At 45.7% G+C, this 15635-nt stretch overlaps 1 protein-coding gene across 1 annotated transcript in view; it reads right to left on the bottom strand.

The window, feature by feature from the left end:
- LOC123769055 (gastric triacylglycerol lipase) overlaps nt 1–14074 on the bottom strand; it is a 45863-nt gene extending 31789 nt beyond the window's left edge. Inside the window, exon 1 of the mRNA XM_045760019.2 lies at nt 13952–14074. The gene's annotated coding sequence lies outside the window, so the exon portion shown is untranslated. The remainder of the gene's footprint in view (nt 1–13951) is intronic.
- Between the last annotated feature and the right edge of the window lie 1561 nt (nt 14075–15635).

Raw genomic sequence — 15635 nt, 5'->3', positions numbered from 1 at the left:
GAGTGGTGGTGGGAAGGGTACAGACCCATCCTGTGAGTGGTGGTGGGAAGGGTACAGACCCATCCTGTGAGTGGTGGTGGGAAGGGTACAGACCCATCCTGTGAGTGGTGGTGGGAAGGGTACAGACCCATCCTGTGAGTGGTGGTGGGAAGGGTACAGACCCATCCTGTGAGTGGTGGTGGGAAGGGTACAGACCCATCCTGTGAGTGGTGGTGGGAAGGGTACAGACCCATCCTGTGAGTGGTGGTGGGAAGGGTACAGACCCATCCTGTGAGTGGTGGTGGGAAGGGTACAGACCCATCCTGTGAGTGGTGGTGGGAAGGGTACAGACCCATCCTGTGAGTGGTGGTGGGAAGGTTACAGACCCATCCTGTGAGTGGTGGTGGGAAGGGTACAGACCCATCCTGTGAGTGGTGGTGGGAAGGTTACAGACCCATCCTGTGAGTGGTGGTGGGAAGGTTACAGAGGCACATACTGTGAGTGGTGGTGGGAAGGTTACAGAGGCACATACTGTGAGTGGTGGTGGGAAGGTTACAGAGGCACATACTGTGAGTGGTGGTGGGAAAGGTACAGAGGCACATACTGTAACGGTCTTGGGAACTGAACCGCCCCAAGTTACAGCAATGCTGTACATTAGGTGCCGTTGAGCAGTTCTCCCAAGACAGTCTCCCAAGACAGTCTCCCAGGTCAGTCTCCCAGGACAGTCTCCCAGGACAGTCTCCCAGGGCAGTCTCCCAGGGCAGTCTCCCAGGGCAGTCTCCCAGGGCAGTCTCCCAGGGCAGTCTCCCAGGGCAGTCTCCCAGGGCAGTCTCCCAGGGCAGTCTCCCAGGGCAGTCTCCCAGGACAGTCTCCCAGGACAGTCTCCCAGGACAGTCTCCCAGGACAGTCTCCCAGGACAGTCTCCCAGGACAGTCTCCCAGGACAGTCTCCCAGGACAGTCTCCCAGGGCAGTCTCCCAGGGCAGTCTCCCAGGGCAGTCTCCCAGGACAGTCTCCCAGGACAGTCTCCCAGGACAGTCTCCCAGGACAGTCTCCCAGGACAGTCTCCCAGGTCAGTCTTCCAGGTCAGTCTCACAGGACAGTCTCCCAGGACAGTCTCCCAGGACAGTCTCCCAGGACAGTCTCCCAGGACAGTCTCCCAGGGCAGTCTCCCAGGGCAGTCTCCCAGGGCAGTCTCCCAGGGCAGTCTCCCAGGGCAGTCTCCCAGGGCAGTCTCCCAGGGCAGTCTCCCAGGTCAGTCTCCCAGGGCAGTCTCCCAGGTCAGTCTCCCAGGTCAGTCTCCCAGGACAGTCTCCCAGGACAGTCTCCCAGGGCAGTCTCCCAGGGCAGTCTCCCAGGGCAGTCTCCCAGGGCAGTCTCCCAGGGCAGTCTCCCAGGTCAGTCTCCCAGGACAGTCTCCCAGGACAGTCTCCCAGGACAGTCTCCCAGGTCAGTCTCCCAGGTCAGTCTCCCAGGTCAGTCTCCCAGGTCAGTCTCCCAGGACAGTCTCCCAGGACAGTCTCCCAGGGCAGTCTCCCAGGGCAGTCTCCCAGGGCAGTCTCCCAGGGCAGTCTCCCAGGGCAGTCTCCCAGGACAGTCTCCCAGGTCAGTCTCCCAGGTCAGTCTCCCAGGACAGTCTCCCAGGTCAGTCTCCCAGGACAGTCTCCCAGGGCAGTCTCCCAGGGCAGTCTCCCAGGGCAGTCTCCCAGGGCAGTCTCCCAGGACAGTCTCCCAGGGCAGTCTCCCAGGACAGTCTCCCAGGACAGTCTCCCAGGACAGTCTCCCAGGACAGTCTCCCAGGGCAGTCTCCCAGGGCAGTCTCCCAGGGCAGTCTCCCAGGACAGTCTCCCAGGGCAGTCTCCCAGGGCAGTCTCCCAGGGCAGTCTCCCAGGACAGTCTCCCAGGGCAGTCTCCCAGGGCAGTCTCCCAGGGCAGTCTCCCAGGACAGTCTCCCAGGACAGTCTCCCAGGACAATCTCCCAGGTCAGTCTTCCAGGACAGTCTCCCAGGACAGTCTCCCAGGACAGTCTCCCAGGACAGTCTCCCAGGGCAGTCTCCCAGGGCAGTCTCCCAGGGCAGTCTCCCAGGACAGTCTCCCAGGACAGTCTCCCAGGACAGTCTCCCAGGACAGTCTCCCAGGACAGTCTCCCAGGACAGTCTCCCAGGACAGTCTCCCAGGGCAGTCTCCCAGGGCAGTCTCCCAGGGCAGTCTCCCAGGACAGTCTCCCAGGACAGTCTCCCAGGACAGTCTCCCAGGACAGTCTCCCAGGACAGTCTCCCAAGACAGTCTCCCAGGACAGTCTCCCAGGACAGTCTCCCAGGACAGTCTCCCAGGACAGTCTACACACACCCGCGTCGTCAACAATCATCATGGCGCCCAATTGGCACCAGGTGTTTAAGAGTGATTATCTCCCCAGCTGTGAACGGGTGTCCAGTACGAACCAATGGTCGATAACAAGAGATAGGCTCCGTAATCTCTCTCTCCAGCTAACAAATATATAAAATTTATTGATAAGTGAACCCGATTAAAAGTCTTACCATGGCAGCCAGTCAGGGCAAAGGTCAAGATGACCCAAACTGTACAACTGTAGTGATCGTTAAGGTACAACCCATATAAAATACATAAATGTTAATTAGCATTAATAATTTAGCAATTAACCAAGGATGAAACAGGATAAATTACTAGCTGTATAATAGAGGCCGCCGTGCGCAGCGCCTTTGTTACCTGCTGGTGCTGGCGGGAGGCTGGCGCCAGTGTGGGGGAGCTAACACCCTCCGTGGCGCAGTGGGCGCCGTGGGTTGAAAGCTCCCGATATTGCATAGTAAACAGTATGCAATGTTGGTCGCTTTCAACCGACGGTGCTCACTGGAGGATTGACTAGGCGACAGTCCTTAACTGTACACCTCTGTTCACCCAGCAGTGGTAGTGGCTTTACAAGAATGTAACAACTCTTGTATATATAAATAAACACAAAACTAGCAGCCTCCGGCGACAAGAATCACCTGGGAGCATTGGAGCCTAGTGTGTGGGAGGCCAGCTAGGCTTCACCTAGGAGCATTGGAGCCTAGTGTGTGGGAGGCCAGCTAGGCTTCACCTAGGAGCATTGGAGCCTAGTGTGTGGGAGGCCAGCTAGGCTTCACCTAGGAGCATTGGAGCCTAGTGTGTGGGAGGCCAGCTAGGCTTCACCTAGGAGCATTGGAGCCTAGTGTGTGGGAGGCCAGCTAGGCTTCACCTAGGAGCATTGGAGCCTAGTGTGTGGGAGGCCAGCTAGGCTTCACCTAGGAGCATTGGAGCCTAGTGTGTGGGAGGCCAGCTAGGCTTCACCTAGGAGCATTGGAGCCTAGTGTGTGGGAGGCCAGCTAGTCTTCACCTAGGAGCATTGGAGCCTAGTGTGTGGGAGGCCAGCTAGGCTTCACCTAGGAGCATTGGAGCCTAGTGTGGGGGAGGCCAGCTAGGCTTCACCTGGGAGCATTGGAGCCTAGTGTGTGGGAGGCCAGCTAGGCTATCCATGTGAGCATTGGAGCCTAGTATGTGGGAGGCCAGCTAGGCTTCACCTAGGAGCATTGGAGCCTAGTGTGGGGGAGGCCAGCTAGGCTTCACCTAGGAGCATTGGAGCCTAGTGTGTGGGAGGCCAGCTAGGCTATCGATGTGAGCGTTGGAGCCTAGTGTGTGGGAGGCCAGCTAGGCTTCACCTAGGAGCATTGGAGCCTAGTGTGTGGGAGGCCAGCTAGGCTTCACCTGGGAGCATTGGAGCCTAGTGTGTGGGAGGCCAGCTAGGCTATCCATGTGAGCATTGGAGCCTAGTGTGTGGGAGGCCAGCCAGGCTTCACTTGGGAGCTGGAGCCTAGTGTGTGGGAGACCAGCTAGGCTTCACCTGGGAGCATTGGAGCCTAGTGTGTGGGAGGCCAGCTAGGCTTCACCTGGGAGCATTGGAGCCTAGTGTGTGGGAGGCCAGCTAGGCTTCACCTGGGAGCATTGGAGCCTAGTGTGTGGGAGGCCAGCTAGGCTTCACCTGGGAGCATTGGAGCCTAGTGTGTGGGAGGCCAGCTAGGCTTCACCTGGGAGCATTGGAGCCTAGTGTGTGGGAGGCCAGCTAGGCTTCACCTGGGAGCATTGGAGCCTAGTGTGTGGGAGGCCAGCTAGGCTTCACCTGGGAGCATTGGAGCCTAGTGTGTGGGAGGCCAGCTAGGCTTCACCTGGGAGCATTGGAGCCTAGTGTGTGGGAGGCCAGCTAGGCTTCACCTGGGAGCATTGGAGCCTAGTGTGTGGGAGGCCAGCTAGGCTTCACCTGGGAGCATTGGAGCCTAGTGTGTGGGAGGCCAGCTAGGCTTCCCACGGCGCCCATCACAAAACTCAGAGGCATGCACCAGGGGCGACATCTCTCGCCCAACACACGCATCTCCTTCATTACTATACTGTAGAATGTCCCATATTGGCTGACTAACTACCTCCTGGGTTGACATATGCCGAGGGCTGTAAATATTTCTTGAATATTGGAATACTTCATATTAGACCTATACCAAAGATTTACTATGTAACAAGTATGTAATATATTGTAAAAGCACTTAACCCGCAGAAAGTGATTGGAGTGTTTAACTCACTTACGCCAAAACACACACACACACACACACACACACACACACACACACACACACACACACACACACACACACACACACACACAGTTGATTAACAGTTGAGAGGCGGGACCAAAGAGCCATAGCTCAACCCCCGCCAGCACAAATAGATGAGTACAAATAGGTGAGTACACACACACACACACACACAAAGTGGAGTACCACAGGGTTCAGTTGTTGCACCAGTGATGTTTATTGTCTACATAAATGATCTACCAGTTGGTATACAGAATTATATGAACATGTTTGCTGATGATGCTAAGATAATAGGAAGGATAAGAAATTAGATGATTGTCATGCCCTTCAAGAAGACCTGGACAAAATAAGTATATGGAGCACCACTTGGCAAATAGAATTTAATGTTAATAAATGTCATGTTATGGAATGTGGAATAGGAGAACATAGACCCCACACAACCTATATATTATGTGAGAAATCTTTAAAGAATTCTGATAAAGAAAGAGATCTAGGGGTGGTTCTAGATAGAAAACTATCACCTGAGGACCACATTAAGAATATTGTGCGAGGTGTCGGAAAATCCGACACCATTTAATATATCATACAGATAATAGCTGTATTACCAACAAGTTACCCATAGAAAACGTAACTTGTAGTGGAATTACCGTCTAAAGAAAACGGGATATCATCACCACATACTATTATAATTCACCACCTATTATGGTGGGAATTATTCTTAAATACATTAGTCTTTGGACTTTACCATCATAAAAACATCTTATATAAATTAACTTAATTATCAATATTAAAGTAGAGTAAATGTGACCCTTCTATCACTTTCTGAATTGTGGACAATGTAAGCCAGGCGTCAGAGTGAGGAAGGAGGGCAGCCATTGTGTTTATATTGAGACCAGAGGCTCACACGGGAGCAAATTCGGCTCCTGTTAATTTTACTTGGACGTAGTGTTATGGAACCCAAAGGTGTACCATTATCAACACGCTGTCTACAAATTCAAGTTAAGTGTCTATCCGAAACCCGTTTATCATTCATTTATGGCCATTAATGTCAGGATATAGGGTTAGCCGGTTAGAACGCGAAATCGCCTCATACTAAAGGTAATTAAGCCAGGTCTTTAATGTTCCATGTACTGTATAGTGTTTTCTCTGATATAGCTTGTCATATATAGGATTCTGGCTTCACAGCTAGCGCACTTTTGACAGGTCAAGACGAGGATGCAAGATTATGTGCACCAGTTACTGGGTGATAGAAGCTACCTCAAAGAGGATAATTTGGTGTCTACACTCTAGTTATACCTGGTGGACTAACCTGCTGTACTATAAGAGAAGGAACCTCATCAATGTATGTAGTTACTGTAGTTTGATTGGCTGCATACATATAAATATAAACCCCCCTAATGTGTAGAGGATCGATTTGTGAGATTATGAGATTATTGCAGAAATACAGTCCACTTATCATTATACAAATTGCTATCGAAGTATATAAATTAACGTATATATAAATTCATATAAATTAAATAAATATAAATCTCACAGGTCGGTTCCCACATTATTTGGTCCTTCGAACCGGATTATTTGGACCTTCGGAACCGGAATATTCGGTCCTTTGAACCCACATTTGGTCATCTTAGTACCGGATGAACCAGTTAACCAGTGGATTCATTAAATATACTAGTGCAGTGTGATTTAAACAAAGCCAGCCAGTCATAGACAGCGGCGTTGCCACGTGGGAGCTCAGGAGCCTCCCTCAGCCCAGTTCAGCCTTCGTCAGCGGTTTCATGCACACCCACAGATATTTGGTGGCGTGTTATTTCGTGAAATGACAGCGCTAATATAGAATCCAGCCAAATTAGTGACTGTGTCTTCGCGAGATTGTTCACGGATTTCGTGGTGTTACATTTCGCGAGAGATTATCTACGAATTTTGTGGACTTTATTTCGCGAGGTCACTAATAATATTTAATACTTCTAGATAATATTAGAAGTTTCATAGAGGCTAATTAAGAGGCTATTAACAATAATTGTGTATATTATTTCTCCAAAATAGAGAATTATTTAATATATATTGCACTAGTGATCACAGTATAATATTTACTAATTGCCAACCCACAACAGGGTAGGATATTACCATTGACTAGTTGAACTATTATCGTTCATCCTAGTCCCATTATTACCATAGTCAGTTGTACTATATTGATCAACCTAACACCATTAATGAATGGTCCAGACCCTATTTTGGGTGTAATTTTTATCAACTCGAGTTGAGTTGTATATATAATAATTTACTTATGATCATTACACCTTTGAGTGATTAATTAGTGTCTCTACCATCCTAGGGTGATATAGAAGAGCTAACCTAAAGGTACTTCCAGTGACACTGGTTTATCACTCAAATCATTAGTGTGTATGATTGTATATATATAATGTGTATTAATTTTAAGTGCTAACCTCTAGTAGAGGTAGGATTATTGCCTAGTGAGTTCAGAATTTACCCTAGGCTACCATTAGTGTTTGTTCAGTATTATGAGCAGCCCAAGTACAAGTCCCACAAGGCTTCACCAACGAGCCAGTATGGATAATGCAGGGAGAATGAAAAGAACCCTTGCAGGTCTTAAAGGCCACTTAACAAGACAGATCAAGAAATGTGAAGATTTGTCACAACAATCAACAGTTGATTATGCTGACCTGGAAAGCTATTATCAAGCAGCTGCAGGTAAATTTGAGCAAATCAAATGTCAAATAGCAACATATGTGGCTGAACTTGCCAACACCAATTTATCAGAAACAGAAATAGACGACATTATGGTTGATCTTGCGAATTATGAAGATCACACTCAGGCCACGTTACAGCCTTATGTCAAATTAATTGCCCAGAACAAGGCAGCAACAACAACAACAGTTGCATCTAATACGAGTCAAGCGGAAGCTCGACTCCCTCCAATTAATTTACCCACTTTCTCAGGAAAAGATGAGGAAGATTGGGACGAATTTTGGAACAAATTCGTTGACCTTGTAGACTCAAAACAATCTTTACCAAAGAGTAGTAAATTCTCTTATTTGCAAGGCCAATTATCAGGTGAGGCTAAAACAGTAGTATCCCATCTGAGATTAACTAATGACGGCTATGATCTGGCAGTAAAACTCCTCAAGGATAATTATGCTGATCCAGAAGTAAGAACATCACATTTAGTTCATGAGCTGTTGCATTTACCCCCACCGGAGGCTTCAGCTGATTCACTCCAAGTCTTCAAGCTGGAGGTAGAATCATTGATCAATGCCCTCAGCCTGACAGCAGATACAAACGGGGCTGAGTGGGTCTTGAAAATAATTGTCCAGGAGAAAATACCTAGGGACATATTGAGACAAATGAGTGCTCATTACAATAAAAGCATCTTATCTATGAATGAAATATCTGAAGGTTTAAAGTCAGTAGTTCATCAATTACGAACACATGACAAATTAAAACCACCATGTAAACCCTCAGAAACCAATAATAGTAAACCACAGAGTACCAAAGGTACTCCAAATCAATCTAGACAATATAATTCAACACCAAAGTGGAACAGTAGCAGTGTGGGCGTATATGCAGTGGGACCCTCCAAGCCTATAGTTACTGTGTCACCCAAGAACGTGACACCAAAGGGTACTGGAAGCTATGGAACATGTTTGTTCTGCAATGAGAAACATTCAATGTACCACTGCTCTAATTTTCCTGATAGTGACGCCCGTGTTGAGCGACTCAAAGATTTGCAACATTGCACGAGGTGCCTCAGGAAACATAACATCAACGACTGTGAGACCCAATTACACACCTGTAATAGGTGTAACAAAGGTCAGCACCATGCAGCATTATGCAGAGACACCAAAACAACGTCTCCAAACCCCAAGGTGGAAGATAGCATTCCCACCTCAGTACAGTACTGCAAGGTGCAACCAACAAAGAGTGTCCATTCGGCAAAGTCTAAAGGTAATACGACTTTGCCTACTGCCCAAATTACCATCCTGAATAAGAGGGCCAAGGTCCATACCCGTGGGTTGTTTGACCAAGGATCCCAGAGAACATATATTACTAAAAAGCTGGCAGATGAATTACAATTAAGGCCTGTAGCCCAGATGTCATTCAACATCTCAGGGTTTGTAACAGATGCAGGACCTCAAGTCTACCAGGTGGTACAACCATCAGTACGCTTAGGCAGGTACGTCTGTCGAGTACAAGCCATTGTGGTGGACAAAATACCAGTAGACCTACAAGTTCAAGGTCTGAGAGCAACAGCCAAATTCCTGAGAAATAGAGGAATAAAATTGGCAGATAATATTAAGTCTGATCACCTCACCGACTTCGGTCTCCTTGTAGGGACAGACTATTGCCATCGATTCATCGGTAGCCCTACTAAATATCAGGGTATAACCATGTTAAACTCTGCAGGAGGTAAATTACTCTCAGGCCCAGTATCAAGCCTGAGGAGACCTATGCCTGCAGATAAACAATACCAGTAGAAATCTAAATTTGTCAGCTGATTATATTTCTCCAGTAGCATTATACTAAGGAGATTACAGCTGACTATAGTAACAGAGGTTGATGTTAGTATCATCATTTGAAGCTGAAGATGAGTTCATGAGGCCTCAGTGGCAAATCAGTGAACAGTAGCCTAAAACAGCTACAAGTCACTGCGACCAATGTCACTGAACCCACTGCAGTCTCAGAACCATACTTTACTTTAATGATGAGCTATTCAATCTTCTGAATTAATTAACTAAATTAAACCCTAATAAATCTGATGACTGATTTGATACATTTATTATTTAATCAAGATGTATTCCATGGGCCTCAGTGTTTATATATCAGTGACCAGTTACCTGAAGAAACTTCAAGTTATATCTAATGTCACTGATCTCACTGCAGTCCCTGAATCATACTTGACTGTAGTACTTGATCACATCCAGTCTTCTGGGTTAAATAATATGTAATAAGGCTTGAATATTAGCCTTTCAAGAGTTGACAGGGAAATGAAATCGCATTAGACTTCTAACCCCTACAACTCTAGTACGGGACATCCGTCCTGTACGAACAGACACACAAATGTGTGATTACTAACTACTAACATATAATTCGAAGGAGGAGTATCGGTGTTCGTCTGTTCTAAATAGGACTTCGACCCGTGAGCAGCCCCTGGGGAATTATGTCGGAAAATCCGACACCATTTAATATATCATACAGATAATAGCTGTATTACCAACAAGTTACCCATAGAAAACGTAACTTGTAGTGGAATTACCGTCTAAAGAAAACGGGATATCATCACCACATACTATTATAATTCACCACCTATTATGGTGGGAATTATTCTTAAATACATTAGTCTTTGGACTTTACCATCATAAAAACATCTTATATAAATTAACTTAATTATCAATATTAAAGTAGAGTAAATGTGACCCTTCTATCACTTTCTGAATTGTGGACAATGTAAGCCAGGCGTCAGAGTGAGGAAGGAGGGCAGCCATTGTGTTTATATTGAGACCAGAGGCTCACACGGGAGCAAATTCGGCTCCTGTTAATTTTACTTGGACGTAGTGTTATGGAACCCAAAGGTGTACCATTATCAACACGCTGTCTACAAATTCAAGTTAAGTGTCTATCCGAAACCCGTTTATCATTCATTTATGGCCATTAATGTCAGGATATAGGGTTAGCCGGTTAGAACGCGAAATCGCCTCATACTAAAGGTAATTAAGCCAGGTCTTTAATGTTCCATGTACTGTATAGTGTTTTCTCTGATATAGCTTGTCATATATAGGATTCTGGCTTCACAGCTAGCGCACTTTTGACAGGTCAAGACGAGGATGCAAGATTATGTGCACCAGTTACTGGGTGATAGAAGCTACCTCAAAGAGGATAATTTGGTGTCTACACTCTAGTTATACCTGGTGGACTAACCTGCTGTACTATAAGAGAAGGAACCTCATCAATGTATGTAGTTACTGTAGTTTGATTGGCTGCATACATATAAATATAAACCCCCCTAATGTGTAGAGGATCGATTTGTGAGATTATGAGATTATTGCAGAAATACAGTCCACTTATCATTATACAAATTGCTATCGAAGTATATAAATTAACGTATATATAAATTCATATAAATTAAATAAATATAAATCTCACAGGTCGGTTCCCACACGAGGAGCCTAAGTCACGCTTTCTAACTTCAGAATTGCTTTTAAATACATGGATGGCGATATACTAAAGAAATTGTTCATGACTTTTGTTAGGCCAAAGCTAGAATATGCAGCTGTTGTGTGGTGTCCATATCTTAAGAAGCACATCAACAAACTGGAAAAGGTGCAAAGACATGCTACTAAGTGGCTCCCAGAACTAAAGGACAAGAGCTACGAGGAGAGGTTAGAAGCATTAAATATGCCAAAACTAGAAGACAGAAGAAAAAAAAGGTGATATGATCACTACGTACAAAATAGTAACAGGAATTGATAACATCGACAGGGAAGATTTCCTGAGACCTGGAACTTTAAGAACAAGAGGTCATAGATTTAAACTAGCTAAACACAGATGCCGAAGAAATATAAGAAAATTCACCTTCGCAAATAGAGTGGTAGACGGTTGGAACAAGTTAAGTGAGAAGGTGGTGGAGGCCAAGACCGTCAGTAGTTTCAGAGCATTATATGACAAAGAGTGCTGGGAAGACGGGACACCACGAGCGTAGCTCTCATCCTGTAACTACACTTAAGTAATTACACACACACACACATACGAGAATAGACACAGGATACAGAATTGGAGATGAAGTACTTCATGAAACAGAGAGAAAGATCTAGGAGTTGATATCACACCAAACCTGTCACCTGAAGCCCACAAAAATAATAACATCAGCGGCATACGCGAGGCTGGCTAACATCAGAACAGCCTTCAGGAACCTGTGTAAGGAATCATTCAGAATCTTGTATACCACATATGTAAGACCAATCCTGGAGTATGCGACCCCAGTATGGAGCCCGTACCTTGTTAAGCACAAGACGAAGCTGGAAAAAGTTTAGAGGTATGCCACTAGACTAGTCCCAGAACTAAGAGGCATGAGTTACGAGGAAAGGCTGCGGGAAATTCATTTCACGACATTGGAAGACAGAAGAGTAAGGGGAGACATGATCACTACCTACAAAATTCTCAGGGGAATTGACAGGGTAGATAAGGATAAACTGTTTAACACGGGCGGGACGCGAACAAGGGGACACAGGTGGAAACTGAGTACCCACATGAGCCACAGGAACGTTAGAAAGACTTTTTCAGTGTCAGAGTAGTTAACAGGTGGAATGCATTAGGCAGTGATGTGGTGGAGGCTGACTCCATACACAGTTTCAAATGTAGATATGATAGAGCCCAATAGGCTCAGAAATCTGTACACCAGATGATTGACAGTTGAGAGGCGGGACCAAAGAACCAGAGCTCAACCCCCGCAAACACATCTAGGCGAGTACAAATAGGTGAGTACACACACGAGATCTGGGCCAGAATTCGTCAAGCATATATGAACACATTTACGGAAGCTGTGCATCTTTCCCCTATCACAGCGAGTTTGTTTACATTTATTAAACAGTCTAAGAGCGCCGAAGCACTACGAGGTTGTTCATAACAATAACAACTAAAAGCCGCTATGATCGAGCAGAGATGCACAGGTTCCGTAAATGGTTGCTTAAATCCTTGACGAATCCTGCCGCTGATCAGTAACCCTGGCTATGTACACCAGACATCATTATGTGCACTACGATCATCTTGTGTGCGTCAAAGAGGTGCACAGGTCGTCTTGACGTACACACAATACACTAGAGAGGTGCACAGGTCGTCTTGACGTACACACAATACACTAGAGATGCACAGGTCGTCTTGACGTACACACAATACACTAGAGAGGTGCACAGGTCGTCTTGACGTACACACAATACACTAGAGAGGTGCACAGGTCGTCTTGACGTACACACAATACACTAGAGGTGCACAGGTCGTCTTGACGTACACACAATACACTAGAGAGGTGCACAGGTCTTCTTGACGTACACACAATACACTAGAGATGCACAGGTCTTCTTGACGTACACACAATACACTAGAGGTGCACAGGTCGTCTTGACGTACACACAATACACTAGAGGTGCACAGGTCGTCTTGACGTACACACAATACACTAGAGGTGCACAGGTCGTCTTGACGTACACACAATACACTAGAGGTGCACAGGTCGTCTTGACGTACACACAATACACTAGAGGTGCACAGGTCGTCTTGACGTACACACAATACACTAGAGGTGCACAGGTCGTCTTGACGTACACACAATACACTAGAGAGGTGCACAGGTCGTCTTGACGTACACACAATACACTAGAGAGGTGCACAGGTCGTCTTGACGTACACACAATACACTAGAGATGCACAGGTCGTCTTGACGTACACACAATACACTAGAGAGGTGCACAGGTCGTCTTGACGTACACACAATACACTAGAGAGGTGCACAGGTCGTCTTGACGTACACACAATACACTAGAGAGGTGCACAGGTCGTCTTGACGTACACACAATACACTAGAGGTGCACAGGTCGTCTTGACATACACACAATACACTAGAGGTGCACAGGTCGTCTTGACGTACACACAATACACTAGAGGTGCACAGGTCGTCTTGACATACACACAATACACTAGAGGTGCACAGGTCGTCTTGACGTACACACAATACACTAGAGGTGCACAGGTCGTCTTGACGGACACACAATACACTAGAGAGGTGACTAGAGTGACGGACTAAGGTATAGTGGTTGACGTTGTTGTTGTTAAAGATTCGCTACCTGGAACAAAAAGCTCCAAGTAGCATGGGCTATGGTGAGCCCGCAATGCCTTTAGTGATTGACTGTTCAGAAACACTCGTGTGCTCTGATAAACACACACCTCCCGCGGGTGATAGGTATATATATGCCAACACAAAAGCATATTATTATATTCCTCCTCAATCTATTATATTATTATAGTGGTTCCTCCATGGGGCAGCGTGTGAGATGTGTTGGGCAATGGTATAGTGGAGTGAGTTATTGACCACTACCAAAAGATGGGGAATTGATCATTATAATTTGTATAAATCCCCCTTCTTTTGCTAGTGCTCTGTAACTCACTACACTGTTTGTCTAACACAACTCACACTCTGCCCATGGAGGAACGAAAGCATATATGTTGGTTACCACTGTATATAATGATATAGGAATGACCAGGTCTGTGGTAGAAAATATAAAACACTAACTCGCACACACATACTCGTAGTGTCATTGAGGTGTATAAGTGTCATATAGAGGTACTTACAGGAGACGTGAGGGTGGCAGAGGCAGGGAGAGGAGGTGAGGGCTGGAGATACTAGTGTCCACCACAGCCACGCCACAATAATCAACACACCATTCATACTGAACTTTCATTTTTGCTGGGAAAGAAAGAAAGTTACCAGAGTGTCATACAGCGCTGACTTGCAACTTAAAATAGACATGAAATCATTGCATTGAGAAATAAGCAGGAAATATTATCCTTCGGTAACCATATTTATTATATATGCCTTCTGGGGAAATAGCATTTCAAGCTTTATTTACCGTTGTATCGCGTTACTCGTGCGGCTGGCAGCTCGGTGAAGGTCCTGCTAGAAACGTGGCAGCGCAGCCTTTATCATCATCATTAATATATTGAAATTATACTCTCTATACGTGTCTATCGTGATCTAAACCTATTGGGCCAGTATTATCAAGTCTATCGTGATGTAAACTTATTGAGGCAGCATTATTTCAAGCTGTGTATCAGCCTGTTCTCCTGTTTAGATAGTACTTATAGTAACGATGTGTTGACGGAATGGGCAATTAGATATTAGAATTTAGTACTATTGAATTTGGACAAACTGGGAATGGTTTTGTGTTTATGTTGCTAATAAAACTTGACCTAACCATCCTAGGCCTAATATATGCTATCTGATGCATATTATAGTACATATATTGTACTATATTAGGCTATGCAGGCGATGAGTCACAATAACGTGGCTGAAGTATGTTGACCAGACCACACACTAGAAGTTGAAGGGACGACGACGTTTCGGTCCGTCCTGGACCATTCTCAAGTCGATTGAAAATGTTATATTATATTATATTAGGCAATATTATAATATATTAGGCTATATTTAAACATACCTAGGCCATATTAGGCCTAGGTTTGTTTAAATTTGGTTTTTAGCGTTAGTTTTGAGGAAATGAAATGAATACTACAAAAGTTTATTATTATTATTATTATTATTATTATTATTATTATTATTATTATTATGGAAAAATGCATGAAGCAGATATTTTTTTATTAAATACATTTACTTAATACCGGGTGAGTTGGGTGACTGTATATTACTACGGGTGAGTTGCGTGACTGTATATTACCACGGGTGAGTTGGGTGACTGTATTACCACGGGTGAGTTGCGTGACTGTATATTACCACGGGTGAGTTGGGTGACTGTATATTACTACGGGTGAGTTGGGTGACTGTATATTACCACGGGTGAGTTGGGTGACTGTATATTACCACGGGTGAGTTGCGTGACTATATTACCACGGGTGAGTTGGGTGACTGTATTACCACGGGTGAGTTGCGTGACTCTATATTACCACGGGTGAGTTGCGTGACTGTATATTACCACGGGTGAGTTGGGTGACTGTGTATTACCACGGGTGAGTTGGGTGACTGTATATTACCACGGGTGAGTTGGGTGACTGTATTACCACGGGTGAGTTGGGTGACTGTATATTACCACGGGTGAGTTGGGTGACTGTATTACCACGGGTGAGTTGGGTGACTGTATATTACCACGGGTGAGTTGGGTGACTGTATATTACCACGGGTGAGTTGGGTGACTGTATTACCACGGGTGAGTTGCGTGACTGTATATTACCACGGGTGAGTTGGGTGACTGTATATTACTACGGGTGAGTTGGGTGACTGTATATTACCACGGGTGAGTTGGGT

The sequence above is a fragment of the Procambarus clarkii genome, chromosome 86, assembly GCF_040958095.1.
Source record: "Procambarus clarkii isolate CNS0578487 chromosome 86, FALCON_Pclarkii_2.0, whole genome shotgun sequence".
NCBI lineage: Eukaryota > Metazoa > Arthropoda > Malacostraca > Decapoda > Cambaridae > Procambarus > Procambarus clarkii.
The sequence above is the reverse complement of the archived record's forward strand: the minus strand, read 5'-3'. Positions and strand labels throughout refer to the sequence as shown.